At 45.0% G+C, this 19,817-nt stretch overlaps 1 long non-coding RNA gene across 2 annotated transcripts; it reads left to right on the plus strand.

Annotated features, from left to right (window-relative positions):
* Positions 1-716: 716 nt before the first annotated feature.
* LOC117445947 (uncharacterized) lies at positions 717-2,762 on the plus strand. Of its 2 annotated transcripts, none has more exons than XR_004552061.2 (3): positions 717-1,131; positions 1,752-1,919; positions 2,023-2,762. It is a non-coding gene; the product is annotated as an uncharacterized lncRNA (long non-coding RNA). The 2 variants fall into 2 exon arrangements; XR_004552062.2 differs by having other exon boundaries at positions 1,752-1,857.
* Positions 2,763-19,817: the final 17,055 nt, after the last annotated feature.

Here is a 19,817-nt window from a genome sequence, read left to right on the forward strand (position 1 = left end):
GGTCCATGTCAGAATATTATACAATATATGTTTTGATTATAATTATTGATGAATTCAAGTGTTATAAAAGCTGGTAAAGGTGTAGCTGGTTTTAATTACTTTGTATACTGCAGGGTAGCTTGCGAATTAACTCCAGATGTGACTAAATTCAGATTTAACAGTTGATTATATTTCACACAAGGTAACTAAAGGTGATACATAAATATAGTGGAGTAAAAGTACACGATTAACCTGAATGAATTCTAGTGGAGTAGAAGTACAAACTATCATAAAATGGAATTACTCAAGTCAAGTACAAGTATTTCACAATTGTACTTAAGTACAGTAATTGTTGTCTTATTTGTATATTATTCATCTGTTTTCAACTCATATACATCAATATTGACAAACAGTGACATGTAATATTCCAATTACTGTATAGACTATTATGCACTGTTTCTATTATATTATATTATTTTACCTGTACTGTTTTATCTGTTTTGTTGTGTTGCACTGTTGGAGGAGCCTGTGACCTAATATTTTAATTGCCATACATTGTAGCTATGCACACATGACAATAAAAGCCTTGCAACTTGAACATATCGGTGTAAAGTCATGTTTGAGGAGGATTCCCAATCTCCGCCACAAGGGGGCATCGCCTCTCCAGTGAGACCGCATGGTGTGGCATGAGTGCAGCCAGCTCGATCTAGCACTACCCCCTAAACGCACCAGGCCGCGCCGCGGCGGTCGTGGATCGCGGGCCGGCCACTCTAGTCAATGGGTGCTATTCCACCACACGCGCCGCGTTACGGCTCAGACGCGTCCCAGAAGCGGCTCGGCGCAGCGCTTCTCTAAAATTAGGATGAATCCTATTTTTGCCGCGGCGCAGCCGTAAGGTAAGGTCGGGCAGGCAGCCCCCCCTCGCAGGAAGTGGAAAGGCGAGCATCCGGGCCAGGCCCATCCCGCATATATACTAATTTAGCAGACCCCCCTCCTTCATCACAACACCTCCACTACGATACGCACATCATTCATTCATAATGGAAGTGGAGAAACACACAATTGTATACGATGTAACCAATGCTTTTTACAAGGACAACATCAGAAAGGACAAGGCCTGGTTTTTAGTCGCTGCAGTTTGTGGAGTGGAAGGTAACAACTACATATTAATGTTTTAAAGTTAATTAATACTTGTAGGTATACAGTACAGAGCCATTCAGTAGTTTAACATCTTGTGAAAGTCGTTAAAAAACTGTTCAGTAAACTTGCATTTCACAATAAAGTAAGATCTTATTTCCTATATCAAGATTATAATATTATTATTATATTATTATTATTTTGTATTTATATTTTTATAAATATTGGTTTTTTAACTATACTTTATCTTGTGAATTTCGCACAGGGATCAATACAGTTGTGTTTAACTCTTTATAATGATATTATATTTTTGTATTCTAATTTGTTTTTATTCATGTGTTATAACAACTACCCAAAATACTCTCAATAATGTTTAAATACAGTATGCTGTGGTGGAAAATCTTGCATTTATAGTCAGATAAATTGTGAGGACAGACAAGAATAATTTGGCAGTCATTTGTCAGACAAAACCATTTATTATAAATTGTATTACATACACAGTAGCGCATCCTAGGCGATAGCTGAATGCTAGGCTGACCAATGAGTCCCTGGAAGCCAAGTATCTGAAGGGTAAAAAAAAGCAAAGAAAAATATGTGAAATCATGTTATTAATCTGAATCTATTCTTTGTTTCAGTCGACATTTGCAAGGCACGATGGAAGTCACTCCGGGATGCTTTTGTTCAAAACAGGAAGAAATCTCTCCCAAGTGGATCTGCAGGCGGCACGCAAAAGGGCTTGAAGTATACAGACCTAATGTCCTTCCTTTTGCCCTTTTGTAATTTGTGATGATGTATTGCAAAGGGTATGAAAGACTTTATTTTAAATGACATAAATATGTTCCTATTGCATAAATTAATCCCCAGAAAAAGGTTTTAATTGTTTTGATGTTGTTTCTTTTCATATAGTTCAAAAAGCAGCTTGAGCAATCCTTCCCCTGTAGAAGACATGGAGAGAGCATCTACACCCCTGTCATTGGAAACAGAGGAACATGCCAGGACAGCATGTGGATCTCCAGCCCCGCCACCTACAGCCCCACCACCTCTGGTACCCACAACCTCTGCAGAGAGGCAAAGGCCCTCTAGGTCCCGTAGCCCCAGGGATCCCATTTCCACACCAGCAGCGGCCCAGCGTTCCACACGGGACACAAGGAGGAGGCCACAGAGCACAGACCTTGGAGAGCAGCTGATATCTCTACTGCAGGAACCTCCAACTGCACCACACATGCCAGACTCAGAATTAGAGGAGTCATACTACTTTGCTCTCAGTCTTGTGCCCATGTTGCAAAGACTGGACAAAGACAGAAAACATCAGGCAAAAATCTGTATTTTAAACACCTTCCACAACTTGGAAAGAGACACCCAACACCAGCAACATTGGCAGCCCATTGATCATCCCCCCGCCACTCAACATTCTATTCACACCTCCAGGCCAGTAGCCTTTCGGCCAAGTGTACCCCAACCCCCACGCGCCCAATCAACACCTACAAGGCCATCAGACATGCTGTCCTCCAGCAGTAGCTCTGCATGGCAGGAGTCTTGTTACGAACAATTGTAGTTGAGCAATTGAGTTCATTGTTTTTTTACTGTAAATAGTTACTTTTTTTGTGTTGATTGTTTATATTTGATGTTTCTGTTTAAAATGTTGTTTGGGGTGAAATTGTTAAAAATAAAACGTTTATTAAATTTGTGGTCAGTGATTTATTGTCTGTGAAATGTGCATTTTACCTAAGTAAGCAGAGTTGTGCAGCTCTGTTTATTGACCTTTCCAAAGCATTTGACACCGTTGATCATCGCATTTTAAAGCAGAGGCTACTCAGTATTGGCATATCCAGCCTTGCAGTGGGGTGGTTTGTGAACTACCTCTCTGAAAGGTCCCAATGTGTTCATTTTGATGGACTGTCTTCTGAATGGTTAAACATTTCTAATGGTGTACCACAAGGTTCTGTTTTAGGACCACTTTTATTCTCCATATATATTAACAGCATAGGTGATAATGTGGATGAAGCTACTTTACATTTGTATGCGGATGATACTGTGATGTATTGTGCAGGTCCCTCCATTAAAGAGGCTGTTGTTAAATTACAAGCTGTTTTTAACACTATTCAGACTCAGCTCTCTGAATTAAACAAATGCCTTGGTATCTGGCTTGATGATTGTCTCTCTTTTAAACTTCATGTCAATAACCTGCTTAAAAAGCTGAGGGTTAGGCTAGGTTTCTTTTTCAGAAACAAGTCCTGTTACTCGCTTGAGGCCAGGAAAAGGCTAGTCACTGTGACCTTTTTACCTGTGCTGGGTGGACTATGGTGATTTGTTGTATATGAATGCACCTGCCAATTACCTGAGCAAATTGGATGCTGCGTATCACAGTGCTCTAAGATTTGTCACAAATTGTAAAGCGCTTACACATCACTGTACACTGTATACCAAGGCAGGTTTACCATCACTCTCTGTACGGAGGCTCAGTCACTGGTACACGTTTATCTATAAAGCTTTGTTGGGTAAACTCCCGTATTATATCTGCTCTCTGATAACACAGAGAGTTGCAAGCAGCTATTGTCTGAGGTCACATGATGTAGTCTTGTTAGATGTGCCAAGAGCAAGGACTGTCTTAGGTAAGACAGCTTTTATGTGCGCAGCTCCACTTGCTTGGAACAATCTTCAGCAAGAATTGAAACTGAGCAATCTCATTCCTCTGCATGTTTTTAAAGCTAGGCTAAATGAAATACTTGCTGATACAATGGGCACTTGTAAATGTCTATAACTATGTATCCTGTAAATATAATGTATAATGTCCTTTATTGTTTTATGTTTCATGTGGAACCTATATGCTGCAGGTCTCCCTTGAAAAGGAGATCTATGATCTCAATGGGACCAATCTGGTTAAATAAAGGTTTGAAATGAAATGAAGTGCAACAGCCAGTCTCTGCTTGGGTTCTATGGCAGCTCTGAAATTTGTGGATTGTCTGGTCAGTTCAGGGCCCAGGAGGGACAGCAGTTCATCCATCTGCTCTGCACTCATCCGAAAATATTGGTGATGTCGTTGGCTGTCCAGCCTCAGCTCAGCCACGAGGTGATGAAAATCACCTTGTTGTCTCCTTTGCTGGTTGAGGGGGTGCACCCAAAACCGGCTCCTTCTCCTCCCCCCATCCCCCCGTAGTCTTTCAAGTAGGAGAATACATGCCAGCGTTCTCCTCCGGTTTACAGGCACTGTACATTATATATATATATAGAATAATTATGATGATGAATGCATATTTTTTTACCACTAAAATACAGCAACACATCTTTGATTCATGTCGTTTATAACTGGAATATTACAATTATTATTAACAATTATTATTAACACAACAACATAGGAAATAACAACAATAAACATGATTTAAACAGACACAAACATAAACCATTTAACTACGTAGCCTACTAATTTGTAGAAGTACAAATGTCAAGGAAATATTCCAAAATCAACAACAACTGCGAGGCTAACATCAAAGGAAGACATTTATACCAGATACAAAGGGAAGTAGGAACAGGAAGCACTTGGGGGAGTAGTAGAAGAGAACAGAGCATTAACAGCAGGATAAAATTGGCACACTCTGGATTAAACTCATCACTGCATCTGATTGGAAAACATCCAAATGGCAATTGTGATGGTTGCCAACAACCAGAGACAATACATCATGTATTTTTTAGCTGCCCGGAATATACAAGGCAAAGACTCATTCTGAAAACTGCACTGGAACAACTCAACATCAAGGACATGGATTTCAAGTCAATATATGTAAAGTAAATCAAGAAATGAAGCAAACAAGCTGATCTTCAAATTCCTCAAAAGCACTGGTTTGAGGACAAGGATTTAATATGAACATTTAATAACTCAACAGTAGGTGGCGATATATGCTACAAGTGGAAGCAATTCGCGATTAAAGAGAAGAAGAAAAAGAAGAAGAAGAACTGCGAGGCTGCACACACGACGCTCCGCTTCCGCAACGTTTTGAAACGCGCCTGGTGAAGGCGGCGCAGACGCTCCTGGTGCGTTTAGGGCGTAACGCGGCGCAGACGCTCCTGGTGCGTTTAGGGGGAACCGCGGCAGCGCCGTGACGTGGTTTGCAGCCTGCCAGTAAACCCAAGCCCCCAGGAACTGCGCCGGAGTCTGGTGAGAATATTCGTGCTGGTCAAACGGCGATACTACACTTCCTTTAGGTTGCTGGGCCCGGAAACACTTTTTCCCATTGACTTACATTGGGAAAGAGTGGTGGGACCGCGCCGCCCGGCACGTTCATGTTACGTGTTCAGTACTACATGAGTTTCTCTTTACCAGGGGGGGTATACTACGAAGCAGGATTTTCGCTTAGCCGGCTAAATTCAAGGAAAACTCCGGCTTTCCGGTCCTACGAAGCTGGTTATCTTTTTAGCAGGCTAGATCTCCATGGTAACTTATGCTTAGCGGTTAACCTGGTCGGGACCAGGGGCCTGTACTACGAAACTGGTTCAACCTAACCTGGATATGTTTGAGTTAGCCGGTTGGCCTAATCCAAAACATACACGCTCTCGCTAAACGGTACTACGACGCGGGTTATCAAGTGGATCGCTCAAGCCAGCCGTGTCCTATCTAGTTAGGTGCGCGTTCACATGAAAGGGGTGGTATTTGGAGCATTCGACCAATCACAAACATGGAGAAGCATACTGACTATAATATTAGACATATGAAGAAGTTAAACTTTAAACATCCATGACTTAAACACTTTATCCAGGATAAAAGCCACATAGCTGCACCTGCAAGCTGCTAAAGAAAAAGTGTTTGAATGTATACATCAACAGGTTTATGATATCACTGCCCCGTCTAAAACACGAGTGAATCTGACTTTAATTACATTTGACTCGAGTGTTTCGTCAACTTAATGTGTTGCTTAAAATAATACTTCTGCATACAGTATGTGACACTGTGAGTGTTGTACAGCCAGATACGGCTCAGCTGACTCAGATAAGAACATATATGATACATTATGAAGGGATATGCCGCGGACTGTATGTTACTCTGATCCGGTTACTTATGTTGTGACAGATATTTAAGTAATCTTTCTTAACGCTAATGTTATAATAGTTAGATGGCTCTGAAGATGGGAGGTGATATTCTATTAATGTTCACGTTCACACAGTCGGTGATTTTTGCTGGCCGTCTTTCCTGCAACGGCAGCTTTTCTGTATTTCCTTTCTCCTGTAATATGACTTGATCGCTTTAAACTCCGCACACTGAGCACTGATTGGTCAGCAGGCAGTGTTTTCACTGAGTTGAGCTCTTAGCCTGCAACCTAACCTGGTACCGACCAGGTTAGCCGCTAAGCATAAGTTACCATGGAGATCTAGCCTGCTAAAAAGAGAACTAGCTTCGTAGGACCGGAAAGCCGGAGTTTTCCCTGAATTTAGCCGGCTAAGCGAAAATCCTGCTTCGTTGTATACCCCCCAGGTTAGGTTGCAGGCTAAGAGCTCAACTCAGTGAAAGCACTGCCTGCTGACCAATCAGAGCTCAGTGTGCGCAGTTTAAAGCGATCAAGTCATATTACAGGAGAAAGGAAATACAGAAAAGCTGCCGTTGCAGGAAAGACTGCCGGCAAAAATCACCGACTGTGTGAACGTGAACATTAATAGAATATCACCTCCCATCTTCAGAGCAATCTGATTATTATAACATTAGCGTTAAGAAAGCACTTGAATAGCTGCCACAACATAAGTACACTGAGTGCAGACGTCGATGTGTCCCATTATCATTCATATCACATCATAATGTATCATATATCTCGTTATCTGAGTCAGCTTCTTGAGCCGTATCTGGCCGTGCAACACTTACAGTGTCACATACTGTATGCAGAAGTATTATTTTAAGCAACACATTAAGTTGACGAAACACTCGAGACAAATGTAATTAAAGTCAGATCGTGTTTTAGACGGGGCAGTGATATCATAAACCTGTTAATGTACGCATTCAAACACTTTTTCTTTTGCCAGCTGTATTCACCTTGCAGGTGCAGCTATGTGGCTTTTATCCTGGATAAAGTGTTTAAGTCATGGATGTTTAAAGTTGAACTTCTTCATATTTGACTAGTATTAAAGTTAACTTTTCATTCAGGAAGTATGACGCTGCGCTGTCAGTGTGCTTCTCCATGTTTGTGATTGGTCGAATGCTCCAAATACCACCCCTTTCATGTGAACGTGCACCTAACTAGATAGGAAACGGCTGGCTTGAGCGATTGATAACCCGCGTCGTAGTACAGTTTAGCGAGAGCCCGTATGTTTTGGATTAGGCCAACCGGCTAACTCAAACATATCCAGGTTAGGTTGAACCAGCTTCGTAGTATAGGCCCCTGATCTTTACCCATGGATGCACAATAACAACGGACCACATCGCCTTACTGCCAGCCCACGGAGCTGTAATGGATATATTGCACATGTTTGCTGTAATTCATCATTTGTAAAATATTATACTACATGGGCTGTATGATGTAAATCTTGTACCGTCATCAGCGACAGCAGCCCTCTAGTGGCCGGCGATAAACTCTTCAGTTGTATTCAATAAAGTTAATATTACCGACGTAGATTAACGTTCCTGTAGCTTCTTATTGCACTTGCAATTGTTTTAGTTACTTGTGGGCTACTTAACATGAATAATCACAGTTACTATCCTTTTACTCCATCACATTTCAAAAACAAATAGGCTATTGTTATTTTAACTCCACCACAGTAATCCATCATCAGCTTTACTTTTTAGATAAAGTTTTAACTCACAATTGATCATAACAGGCATACATTTTTATATATTACCAAGTGGTTTCATGTACAACCCACACAAGTATAATGCTAAATGAAGCTCTGTTGCTATCACGAGATCCTGATGTCAGCGTAATATAAAAGTACATAACGATTGATGTCTAATTTAGCATAATTTACTAGCTAGCCGCTAGCTGCTAACTGCCGCCTCGTTAATATAAATCCAGTACCATGCTGTCATGAACGTGCAGTGCTGTTACGTGTACGCAAATTCACGTGCTTAATGTGAACGAGCCTTTTGGGCGGCGTGGTTAAAGTTGTGCATGCTCTGAGTGCACATACAGGTACTTCTCAGGCATGCCGGGTAATTTGTGACGTTTCGCTCTCTCAAAAGTTGGGCCATTTTGTCATCATGCGCCATTGAGCAACTCTCATAGGAATGAATGAATGAGGCCCCGCCTCCCACGCTGTATCCAGTTCTTATTATACATCCATGAGTAAACCCAAAGCAGAAGAAGAAGAAGTGAGGTCAGCGGCTTCATTTGCCTAATCCTCCCCCAGGGACTTATTCCGGTGTGAACGCGATCTGTATTTACTTAGTTCATGAGAACTAAAAAGTTCTCATGAGAACTAAAGAGTTTGCATGAGAACTAAAGAGTTCTCATGAACCTTTGTGGGAAAAGTACTGCAGTGTGAATGCGCCTATTGAGTCACTGTGCCCCCCCCCCCAATGCAGGGCAGGCAAGCCTTCCCACTTTGCCGTTTTTTTGTTGTTGTAATCATATGAGTGAAAACGTTTCCACTAAAAGTGTTTGTGTGTGAAATAAATCAGAAATAAATAATACAAATATAAAACACAACCTGAGGTGTGCTCACTGCTGATTGGTGTGTTGCTTGACCAATGACCCCAGACTTTGTTTTGTCATCATTACGTGGCTGTGTGTTTAGATCATGGTTTAGAATGAAAGCCCAGTGGCGATCTGTTCATCTGTTATACTGATTATACAGTAAAGTCATCGAAAATAATATGATATACAGTACAAGAGTACTTCTTCTGGGTCTCTGTGCTTCATTCAAGCTCGACTCGAGTGCGCGAGCGGTAACGTGGAATGTTGTTGTTAGCATCTGGTTAGCTAGCTATGCTAACGGATATAAAGAGCTGTTTCTACACCAAGGTGAAGGAGAGTCCTCTCCTGTCAGTCTGAGAGGATCTTATAACGTCAGCTCAGTGAGGTAAAGGACTCTCAGTGTAAGTTATCTCAGTGGGTCTCAAACGGTTTGGTCACCATTTATGTAAACAAGTATTTGCGCGGAACACCTTTTATATGATCATTGTAGTTATTAAAAAATAAGAGAATAAATGAAAAACAGGTATGAAATAGCCTGAAACTATAGGACAGTAACACAATAATACAGTTTAAAAGGGGAGTGATTTGTAAAATATCCATATAGAAAAAGTACATCTGTTTACAGTTCTGTTTCATATGGGTGTTGAGAGATGTAGGCTATCCATAGATCTCTTAATTTTGCTTTCAAAGTGCACCAGATTCATGCATTTAACTTCAATATTTAAAAAAAAAAATCTTCCTGGGGGAGCATGCCCCCAGACCCCCGTATAGGAGGCTAGGTCCACCCCCCACCTAAAACATGTTCACATGGATATAGGATACTAAATACATTTGCACTTTTTATATGGTGGCCTATGTCCATATGTGTCTGTTTTGGTGGTTGTGCCACAACCGTGTATGTATGCACATGTCATAGGGGCGCTATAAAATATCACTACACCCCTGCAATGTGTGTGAAAGTCAATAGACTTTACAGCATTGTTTTTTGAAATTGAAGTTGCGTTGGTGTTTGTGTGTTGGTTGTTGACGGCAGTGCGTGCAAAAGGTCCCATGTCATGCTTTACCGGTTATTACCCACCCCCTTATGTGTTATGAAAGTTTTTATGCATGTAAACGGTCTGCAAAGTAACAAACCCTCAAAGTACACCCTGTAGCGAGTAAAACACCTGTCTATGCTGCCCCAGAACGCCTCGTCCAAATGGACCAATCCATGGAGCCGTTACGTTACGTCCGCGGAGCCGTTACGTTACCTTGGATTGGTCCAAATGGACCAATCCGCGGACTTCCTCACACACACACACTCAATCTTTTCTCAGCTGCAGCTCTGCCGATTTCTCCTCCCTGAGACGGTGGGACGCGGCGAGGCTGTGAGTCGGTGTGTGAGCACACACACAAACTCCCAGCCAGGCTGCGGGTGTGTGTGTGTGTGTTCGGGCTGGTTTCGGGCTGGGTTTCGCTGTGTCTCGCTGTCTCGCAGACGGCCACTGGGCTCATAGGGAGGGGGGGTGCCGGAGCTCCAACAAGCCGTTTAGGACAGAGAGTGAATACACATACACATACCATAGAAACCAATGTGATTTTGAAAAATTGCACAATATAAATCTATTTTAGTAGACCTCAACAATGGAATTATGATCAGTAGAAATGGCCATGACATGGGACCTTTAACTATACTGACCTGATCCTGAACACTGCTGTTACATTTATAAATAAGTCCACCAGATGGGGGAAGATATCTATCCTGTTGCGGTTAACTTACTCTCATAGGTTTTAAACATCTGCCTTAAAACATTTTTTTTTATATAAATAGAAATGAACAAGTATTCCGTCATAACAGTTTTCAAATAAAAGTACTGAGAAAAAAAACACCAGTGATATCAGATTAATGCTTTAGTGTTTGAATACTTAAACAGCTCTTTGACAGATATGGACGTTTTGAGTAAACTTGTCCAATATTCATGAAAGAAAACAAGAAGTGTGATGTACATGTTTTCCTATTTTCTAAACTGGTTGTTGGTATGAATGACTGATCATTACAGCAGTGCCATAGAAGAATGAATGTTTCAGATAAAAATAGTTTTTTATAGAGATATGGATGTTTCGAGTGTTTTTGTCCAATATTCATGAAAGAAAACAAGAATTGTGATGTTATAAACACAAAAAAATGTTTTTATTGTCATGCTGCTGTTGCCCTACTCTCATAGGTTCAAACGTCTGCTTTAAAATATTTGTTTTCATAAATACAAATGAACAAATTAGCTTAATTTGGATTTTGTCACAGGACATGTAATATTGTCTTAGATCACTTACATTGGGTCTGTATTAGGAAGGGATCACTTCACAGCCAGTATAGAGGAGAGTGGTTACAGCAACCAATAATATTTTAAATACATGTCAGTTGTATTTTAAAATACTTGAAAAGTGTAAATTACTATTTAAATCAGACAGTGCTTCTAAAATGGAGTTTTGCAAGCCAACTTTAATTATATATATATATATATTTATATATATTTATATTTAATTACTTTTGCACAATGTTGCATGAGATCTGGCATGACTGTGGTGAGCAATCTATAACATGTTCAGAGGCTTTAAGGTATCGCTTTGCAAGATATTTGACTTTCAATTTGGTCTTATAGAAAACCTCAGGGCATATCTCGTGAAGGCACTGTGTTACCACAAAGTTGGGGTTTTAAACTGTTTGAAACTTCAGCATTAAAAGGTCTGCCTTGCATAATTTGCTCTCGCCTTCGAATGCAATTGTGTGCCTGAGTCTAAATGAAAATATTTTTTCGAAGATTTACCCTTTGGAAAACAGTTCAGCATCAAATAGATAAACGTAAAAGAAACCTTGAGCCTTTGCAGACAGGGTCATAAAGATAATAGATTTTTATGCTCAGAAAATGCAATGCTGTTTCTCACATGGATACAGCATTTTTCACCTTTAGTAAGACCCCTATACTCGTATATTTTAGATACTCTCAAAAAATGACAATTTCTTTAGTCTAGATCCAGATTATAGGATCCTGTGTTAGGGTTAGTGAAACAGGCAGGACCCAAATGCAGATTGAACAGAGAAAAATACCTTTATTTCAAGGTTGTAGGTGACAAAAAACAGAACACTACCCTGAGAACACAGTCTCAGACAAACAAGAAACCAACAATGACAGACAGCAAAAACAGAACTTAAATACACACAAGCCTAATCAACGAAACAAGAGACAGGTGAGGAGGGAGGAGAAAACACAGGGGCACCAGGTGAACACAATCAATAAGCAGAGTCCATAGTGGGGGTCTTGGGCGGACAGCCCGGGGGCAAGGCAGAGTCCATGGTGGGGGTCTCGGTCGGGCGGCCCGGGGGCAAGGCAGAGGCCATGGAGGGGGTCTCGGGCGGATGGCCCGGGGGCAAGGCAGAGTCCATGGAGGGGGTCTCAGGCGGACGGCCCGGGGGCAAGGCAGAGTCCATGGAGGGGCGAAGACCACAGCGGGCGAACTCAGGGGGCCGAGCATGAGGACGAAGGCCGTGGCACTCAGGAGGCCGGGCTCGAGGGCGAAGACCGCGGCTCTCAGGGGACGGGCTCGAGGGGGAAGACCGCGGCTCGCAGGGGGCCGGGCTCGAAGGCGAAGACCGCGGGTCTCAGGGGGCCGGGCTCGAGGGCGAAGCAGGCGGCGACGGAACAACTCTGGAGGACGGGCAGGACCCAGTGTCAGCCGGACAGGAACCGGAGCTGGTGGGACAGGCTTCGGCAGGTTCCCCCACGGAAGAGGACCAGGAGTTGGCAGGACCCCAACGGAACAAGACATGGGATTGGCAGGACTCTCAGCGGGACCTCCAACGGAACAGGACATAGGGTTGGCAGGATCCCCGGCAGAAGAGTAGTCGGCGGGACCCCCAACGGGACAGGACATGGAATTGGCAGGACCCCCAGCGAAACCTCCAACGGCACAGGACATAGGGTTGGCAGGACCCCCGGCAGAAGAGCAGTCGGCAGGACCCCCAACGGGACTTGACATGGAGTTGGCAGGACCCCCGGCAGAAGAGTAGTCGGCGGAACCCCCAACGGGACAGGACACAGGGTTGGCAGGACCCCCGGCAGATGAGTAGTTGGCGGGACCCCCAACAGGACAGGACACGGGGTTGGCAGGACCCCCAGCGGAACCTCCAACGGCACAGGACATAGGGTTGGCAGGACCCCCGGCAGAAGAGCAGTCGGCAGGACCCCCAACGGGACAGGACACAGGGTTGGCAGGACCCCCGGCAGATGAGTAGTTGGCGGGACCCCCAACAGGACAGGACACGGGGTTGGCAGGACCCCCAGCGGAACCTCCAACGGCACTTGAGTAGGGACTTTAGTGGAGACTGGAGAGGGGACTCGAGGGGACTTCTTGGAGGAATTATATAATCTCCTCTAACACATCCCTGAAACTGGCCCTCCCGCTGTACTTCTCGGAGACTTCAACCTCCAGACAGGGAAGATAGACGAACTAACATCTCTGTTAACCGCCTTTGCTTTCTCACTGTCTCCGTCCCCACCAACTCATAAAGCTGGAAATGTCCTTGATCTCATATTCTCAAGGAACTGCACTACTTCTAACCTCTCTGTAAACCCGCTCCACACATCCGATCACTTCTTCATTTCATTCTCTCTACCCCTTTCCAAACATAAACTAATCTCTTCTCATCCTGCACCTGTCCGCCGTAACCTTTGTTCCCTCTCCCCCTCTACCTTTGCCTCATCGGTGCTCTCTGCCCTCCCTTCCTCTGACTCGTTCCAACTCCTGCCTCCAAACTCTGCTGCAGAAACTCTCCTCCTCTCTGGACTCTCTCTGTCCTCTCACATCTCAGCAGGCTCGTCAGTCCCCTCCTGCTCCCTAGCTAAATGACGCACTGCGTGCTAATAGAACCGTCCTTAGGGCAGCAGAGCGGAAACGGTGTTAATCCAAACACCATGACGACCTCCTAACCTATAAGGCTCTCCTCTCCTCTTTCTCTGCTTCGATCTCTCAGGCAAAAAGCACTTTCTTTCAAGATATGATCCAATCTTCCTATTCCAATCCCAAAAAACTATTTTTCCATCTTCTCCACCCTCTTGGACCCCCCCAAAGCCCCTCCCCCTCCTCACTTTGTTAACCACTGTGAAAAAAAGGTTGATGATATTCGCTCTTCTTTTTCTGACTCACCTTTACTCACCGCTGGGTCACCAGACCCTCCTTCCACCCACACACTAACCTCATTTCCCCCTCTCTCTCAAAGTGAGGTTCTTACCCTCATTACCTCTGCCCGCCCCACCACCTGTCCTCTGGACCCTATCCCTTCAAACTTCCTTCAGACTATCGCTCCTGATATTCTACCGTTTCTCTCCCATTTCATCAACACTTCTCTAACTTCTGGTCACTTTCCAAACAGTCTCAAGGAGGCAAGAGTAAACCCTCTCCTAAAGAAACCCACTCTCAACCCGTCTGATGTTATAAACTACAGGCCTGTCTCTCTACTCCCGTTCTTGTCTAAAACACTTGAACGCGCTGTCTTTAAACAACTCTCCTGTTATCTCCATCAGAACAACCTTCTGGATCCGCACCAGTCTGGTTTCAAGGCAGGTCACTCCACAGAAACTGCTCTCATTGCTGTCACTGAGGAACTGCACACTGCTAAAGCAGCCTCCCTCTCCTCTGTCATCATCCTGTTGGACCTGTCTGCTGCATTCGACACGGTGAAGCATCAGATCCTCCTTCACACTCTCCAAGAACTTGGAGTTTCAGGCTCTGCACTTTCCCTCCTCACCTCATACCTCAAAGACCGTACCTACAGGGTAAAGGCCCTGACACACCAACCCGATTTTGGGAGTCAGAGGCCGTCAGAGGCTGTCGGGCATTCGCGGCGCCGTAGTCAAGTTGGTGTGTCCCGCACCGCCGACCGTGACACGCCTTATTTGGACTGCCAGACCCGATGCATGGCCGATTCAACATGTTGAATCGGCCATGCATCGGGTCTGACCAAATAATCACTCTGATTGGCTGTTCAGCTAGCAAATCAGTGCATGAGAAGCGAAGCGGAAGTGAGGGACGTAAACAAACGATTTAAGAAGGCACACACAGACTGCTATTCATTTTCATCTCATCATGGCGATCTGGAAAGATGCAAACGAAGACCTGCTCATCACCTTGATCCAGGAGAGGCCAGCTCTGTATGATATTACGGAGAAAAGATACTCTTCTTCTTCTCTGTCTTCCGGTTGTTGCCTCTTTTGAATGACGAATACACACTACCGCCGCCTGCTGGTAAGGAGAGTTATTGCCACTCATGCACTGAAGTCGGTGCGGTGTGTTCCCGTGCGACACATGGCCAAAACGCAGGAGAACACGGCCAGGCAACAGCCGACTTCAGCGTCGGCTAGTCCTCTGGTGACTGCTTGGTGTGTCAGGGCCTTAACTTGGAGAGGGTCCGAGTCCGACCCTTGTCAATTAACTACAGGGGTCCCTCAGGGCTCTGTTCTTGGTCCCCTCCTCTTCTCCCTGTACACAAACTCGCTCGGATCAGTCATTAGCCCGCGTGGTTTTTCATACCACTGCTACGCTGACGACACCCAATTTAATTCTGTCCTTTCCCCGCTCAGAGACCCAGGTCGTCGCACGCATCTCTGCTTGTCTAGCTGACATCTCTCAGTGGATGTCTGCTCATCACCTCAAGCTCAACCTTGACAAGACTGAACTGCTTTTTCTTCCGGGAAAAGATTGTCCCACTCTTGACCTGACAACCAACATCGGCACCTCTGTTGTTTCCCCGCCTCAGACTGCAAAGAATCTGGGTGTGATCCTAGATAACAACCTGTCCTTCACTGCAAACATCGCTGCTACAACCCGTTGCTGCAGATACACGCTTTACAACATCAGGAAGATACGTCCCCAGCTGACCCAGAAAGCCACGCAGGTTCTGGTCCAGGCTCTCGTCACCTCACGCCTAGACTACTGCAACTCCCTCCTGGCTGGTCTACCTGCATGTGCCATCCGACCTCTACAGCTCATCCAGAATGCAGCGGCTCGTCTGGTCTTCAACCTTCCTACATTTTCCCACACCACTCCGCTCCTCCGCTCCCTTCACTGGCTTCCGGTAACTGCTAGAATCCACTTCAAGACACTGGTACTTGCATACCATGCTGCGAATGGATCTGGCCCTTCCTATATCCAGGACATGGTTAAACTGTACACCCCAGCGCGTGCTCTACGCTCTGCATCAGCCAAACGACTCGCTGCACCCTCGCTGCGAGGGGGACCCAAGTTCCCATCAGCAAAAACACGTGGGTTTGCTATCCTGGCTCCAAAATGGTGGAATGAGCTCCCCATTGACATCAGGACAGCAGAAAGCCTGCACATCTTCCGGCGCAGACTGAAAACTCATCTCTTTCGACTCCACCTCGAGCGATAGAATTACTAACAAAGAACTGCTAACAGAGCACTTGTATACTAATAAAGGACTGGCTTATCTATAGCCAGAAGAGTAGCACTTGAAATGTGTGGCTCTATGAAACCTGATGTACTTATATGATTCTGTTTTCTTCAAGGTTGTGTCTTCCTGGTCGAATGTACTTATTGTAAGTCGCTTTGGATAAAAGCGTCAGCTAAATGCTATGTAATGTAATGTATTGAGATGGAACTGGAGAGGGAACTCGAGAGGAGACTCGAGAGGTGACTCGAGAGGAGACTCGAGAGGGGACTCGAGAGGGGACTCGAGCAGGTACTCGAGAGGAGACTCGAGCGGGAACTCGAGAGGGAACTCGAGAGGTGATTTAAGAGGGGACTCGAAATGAAACTGGAGAGGGGGCTCGAGAGGGGACTCGAGAGGGAACTCGAGCGGGAACTTGAGAGGGAACTCGAGAGGAGACTTGATAGGTGACTTGAGAGGGGACTTGAGAGGTGACTTGAGAGGTGACTCGAGAGGGGACTCAAGAGGGAACTGGAGAGGTGACTCGAGAGGGGACTCGAGAGGAAACTGGAGAGGGGGCTCGAGAGGGGACTTGAGAGGAAACTGGAGAGGGGGCTCGAGAGGGGACTTGAGAGGAAACTGGAGAGGGGGCTCGAGAGGGGACTCAAGAGGGGACTAGAGAAGGGACTAGAGAAGGGACTAAAGAAGGGACTAGAGAGGGGTCTTGAGAATGGACTTGAGGGGGGACTAGAGAAGGGATTATGGCTGCTGGGACCGGAACCAGGGCCGAAACCATGGCTGCTGGGGCCGGAACCATGGCTGCTGGGGTCAGGACTGGGGCCGGAACCATGGCTGCTGGGGCCAGGACTGGGGCTGGAACCATGGCTGCTGGGGCCAGGACTGAGGCTGGAACCATGGCTGCTGGGGCCAGTACTGGGGCCGGAACCATGGCTCTTGGGGCTCGGGCTGCTAGCCTGGACTTGCGACTCAATTCAAAACCTTTATTTATCCAGGTAAAATCCCATTGAGATCAATGATATTTTTTTCAAGGGAGACCTGCAGCAGTAGGTTCCACAAGAAGACATAAAAACATAAACAACAGAACCACAAAAGGACATCATACAGCAAAATGTACAGGGATTACAATTTACATATCTAACCACATGTACAGGTCAGGGTTTCCGCTAGGATTTATTCTCGCCGGTCAAATGTCCGGGCAGAATTTATTTTACCGGACTAATTTGAAACTTACTGGTCATATTTCAATAATAATAATAATAGTTGTGTAGCAGAGTTTCTGTTAGCAGGTAATTACCAGACTATGAGCAGATATGCTTCAGTTTAAAACTCAGTTTACGGGGCTCATTTTTATATTGCTTCAGTTTATAATCGTAACAGATCGAAAAATTCAGATTCATTTTTCAATAAATGATTCCACAAACAACAAACAACATAATTATTACATTCAAACAAACTACTTGTAGTAGATAACGTACATTATTCAGAAGACTTTGAATAATAACACGGGAGAAACGGATCCTCTCTTTCCCTCCCTCTCTCTCCTGACAGCACGTCAGTTTCTCATGCAGCTCGCTAAACAGAGGGCGGGGCTTCAGGTGATTATGCAGAGCTGCGTGTCTTGGTCAGACTCAGCAGCTGATCTGATCTCTCTCTCGCTCCGGTTACACTTCACTCGCGTTTATGTCCATATCGATCAGATCCAGCTCTCCTGATCGGCCTTTATAGAGAGCACCGATCAAACTATTAAGAGTGAATATCGGCCGATAATGACCGGCGGCCGATCGATCGGAGCCTCCCTAATTATTACCAGACATTTTGACCGTCAGGTTTTGAATTGACCGGTTTTTTATAAATTTTACCAGCTAAAAACCGGTAATTACCGGCTAACGGAAACCCTGGTACAGGTACCAACAGCATCTGATTTTGTAGCATCCAACCGAGCTTTAAAAACATGTAGTGGTACTAGCTTGGTAATTTTCCATTCTTTTTGCAGACTGTTCCATGTTAGTGGAGCTGCACATCTAAAAGCTTTCTTCCACCCCTCTCTTAGGAGCCTTTTGGAGGCTCCGTGGACCTCCAAAAGCCAGACGAGTACCCAAGAACGGCTCCTGGACAGGAGCAGGACATGGAGAAGAAGCAGGGGTTGACTCCAGACGGAACACACCGAGACGTATGGTGTCAGGCTGGTAATTGGGAGGCAGGGGGCTAGCATGCCAGGGGCTAGCAAGCCGGGAAACAGGTTTGACCTCAAAGCTGCCCAAAAAGTCCTCCACCCACTCGGGTAGCAACTCCCTCAACCAGGGCCTTGAGGTTACCTCCTGGCGTGCCGCAGAAATAACTGTGAAACAGGCAGGACCCAAATGCAGATTGAACAGAGAAAAATACCTTTATTTCAAGGTTGTAGGTGACAAAAAACAGAACACTACCCTGAGAACACAGTCTCAGACAAACGAGAAACCAACAATGACAGACAGCAAAAACAGAACTTAAATACACACAAGACTAATCAACTAAACAAGAGACAGGTGAGGAGTGAGGAGAAAACACAGGGGCACCAGGTGAACACAATCAAGTAAACAGGTAGGAGGAAACACACACAGGGCCCTTCTCACTTCTCTTATTTTTCATTTCCTCGCTCCTCGGTCTCGGTCTCACCGGAAGTAGATTTGTCTGTGCCATCTTGAGTAGCGTCCCAATGGCCTTGTTTTTGCCAGAGGAGCGAGGAGCGATAATGGAGGAGCTATAATCGAGGAACCACCAGACCATCCTCCGATGAAATCCTCAGACACTCGCCCCGCCTCCTTACTGTGTATCGCTCACTGATTAGACGATGCAGCGCATGCACTGATCTGATGCTTCTTGACATGAGAGCAGTTTCCCAGCGGAGTGAAGAAAATACATGAACCTCACGGGATTCACTCCTCAGTTTATACCGTGTTTTGTTTCAATTAATGTTTCATTTAGTTACAAGTATGTGATATATCTGAACAACAAAGTGGTCAAAAATCATTTTATTCATTTTTTGGAAACATTTTCATGATCGCTTTTTTCGTTTTACATTTTCATTTATTGTCATTTCCATTCAGTCAGTCATTAAGTGCTATTTAAAATGTTAATTTGCTACATATCTGTTGTATATATAAGACTATGGACTACGACATTTAGGTTGACCGTTTATTGAACACGTTGTTGCATACGCTTCCATGACAACACCACAACAACACAACTATATCCGGTTCACACATCCCAAAACTCCCGGTGCCATCTTAAAGGCACAGTCACACCTTATGTGACACATACATAACATTTACCTCCCCCACAAGGAACCCAATTAACTTTTAGCTATCTACTCTAGATGAACTGGGTAGACTGCCAGTAACCAGCATAGCCATGTGGATTATTCTGCCATGCAACAGACTATGCTCTGAACATTACCTCTGAGAGTCACAATCTCACAATATAGTCTTCCAAGTGTCTTGGTCTGACCCGGACACGGGCCGGATGAGCTTCAAAACGAACCACTGGCTCAACCGGCTCAGGTGGGAACCCGGCTGGACCCTGCAACTGCTCATCAGGAAAAACAAAGTCCCCGTCCTCCCTGGGCCCTGGGTCCACGATGGGGGGCGGTGCCACCTTCCGAAGCCGGCTTG

This window comes from Pseudochaenichthys georgianus, chromosome 4, assembly GCF_902827115.2.
Source record: "Pseudochaenichthys georgianus chromosome 4, fPseGeo1.2, whole genome shotgun sequence".
In the NCBI taxonomy this organism is placed as follows: Eukaryota; Metazoa; Chordata; class Actinopteri; order Perciformes; family Channichthyidae; genus Pseudochaenichthys; species Pseudochaenichthys georgianus.